Source organism: Octodon degus, unplaced genomic scaffold, assembly GCF_000260255.1.
Source record: "Octodon degus isolate 3935 unplaced genomic scaffold, OctDeg1.0 scaffold00080, whole genome shotgun sequence".
NCBI lineage: Eukaryota > Metazoa > Chordata > Mammalia > Rodentia > Octodontidae > Octodon > Octodon degus.
This window is the reverse complement of record NW_004524656.1, coordinates 355,906-357,946: the sequence shown is the minus strand read 5'-3', so window position 1 is coordinate 357,946 and position 2,041 is coordinate 355,906. Positions and strand designations below refer to the sequence as shown.

The 2,041-nt window shown below is 36.2% G+C and overlaps 1 pseudogene; it reads left to right on the top strand.

Annotated features, from left to right (window-relative positions):
• The first annotated feature begins 1,731 nt into the window (after positions 1–1,731).
• LOC101569364 overlaps positions 1,732–2,041 on the top strand; it is a 19,209-nt pseudogene continuing 18,899 nt past the window's right edge.

Genomic DNA, 2,041 nt, shown 5'->3' with positions numbered 1-2,041 from the left:
TATCCTGCATATATACATAAATCTATCTTTTTCCCTCCTTTTTGTGTTAGTTTCCTCATCCCAATTTTTCTTTCCCCTGAAAAATTGTTTCCCTCTCACAGGATCTATTACACCTTTCAGATTCTATTTTCCCTTTCAGGTTCTCACAGTGCAATGAGGCAGTATGATGCTTGCACACTTGGGCCTGATTTATTTCACTTACCAATATAATCTGTAGCTGCACCCACTTATATACAAAAGGCTCAAGTTTATCTTTTTTGTAACTGAGTAATACTCCACTATGTAAAACTACTACACTTTTTTTTATATTTCTCAGTTGATGGGAACTTGGATTGTTTCCAAGATTTAGTTATGACTAATTGCACTACTATAAACATGGGTGCATATATATTACTGTGGTATGAGAATTTCAGTTCTTTTGGAAAAATATGTAAGAGGAGAATAGCTGTCTTGAATGGAACCTCCGATCCTAGCTTTTTGAGGAATTTCCATAATGGTTGCAGAAGCTCACACTCCCACAACAGTGGAAAGGATTCCTTTCACTTCACAGCCTCTCCAGCATTTGTTATTGGTTGACTTCTCGATGACAGTCATTCTTTATGCCATAAAATGATATATCTACATTGTTTTAATTTGCATCTCTTGTGTGACCAATTATGTGCAAAACATTTTTTTTTCGTATATTTATTTGCCATTTGTGTCTCTTCAATTGTTAATCGGTATTCATCCTAGAGGCCCATTTTTGGATTGGGTCTTTGAATTTGATGAATCTGATTTTTTTTCCAATTCTTTATCTTCTCTAGATAGAAGTGTTTTGTCTTAAGGACAACTGGTTATAATTTTTTTCCTACTCTGTTGGATGTTTTTTCATTGTGTTAATTAATTCCTTTGTTATGCAAAAGCGTATTAGTAAAATGAAATCCCATTTATTGATTCATTGAAATATTTTCCTATCAGTCTGGGTTTTTTCTGCCTACATCTATGTCTTTGAGATTTCTGCCTATTTTGTCATCCAGTAAATTTATTGTTTCTATTTTAATATTCAGAGATTTAATCCATTTTGACTTTATTTTAGCACATGGTGATAGATAGAGGTCTAATCTAAGTCTTTGGTATGTAGAAAGTCAGTTTTCCAATACCATTTATTAAAGAAGCTATCTTTCTTCCAGTGAACATGTTTGGCACCTTTATCAAAGATAAGATGGATGAGTGTGCTTCAAGTTCTATCTACATCTTTTATTTACCAGGAATACAACTCAGTGGAACAAGTCTCTGCCTGACAAGTGTATGGTCCTGACTTAGAATTCTGGTACCAAAAAATAAGTTGTGCTTCCCATCTTTTATTTTGTTCCACTGACACTCAGGCTCTTTTTGTTCCAATATCATGCTGGTTTTATCATAGTACTTTGTAGGCTAATTTCAGCTCAGGAATTCTGATGCCCCCTGACTTACCTTTGTGGCCTAAAATTGCCTTTAGTATTCTAGCTCGTTTCAGATTCCAAATAATTTTAGTGATGTGTTCTCTAGATCTGTGCAATCTGTATGTTAATAACATTTTAATTGAGATTGCATTAAATCTATAGCGGTATTGGGCATATGGCCATTTTCACTAATAATAAAAGGAATAAACATAAGAAAAATAGGTTCCGTCAGCGTTTTCGGTGGCTCACTGGTCACAGCTGCGGGGGTGAATCTTCGGTTTTCACAGCTAGAGACTGCAGCGAGAAAAAAATGAGCGGAACCCTGGGAAAGGTGCTGTGCCTGCGGAACAAGACCGTTTTAAAGGATACCTTTTCATTGCTAAGATTCAGAACTGGGGGAGAGAGTCCTATGTATTGTGCAGGTGGCATTCTACTGAGTACCAGTCGGCAGTACAAGACAAAGCCCACTCATGGCATTGGAAGATACAAGCACCTAATTATACCACAAGAGCCCAAGAAGAAGAGAGGAAAAGTGGAAGTGAGACCAATTAATTTGGGAACAGATTATGAATATGGGGTTTTAAACATTTGCCTGACTGCATATGATATGACCCTGGCAG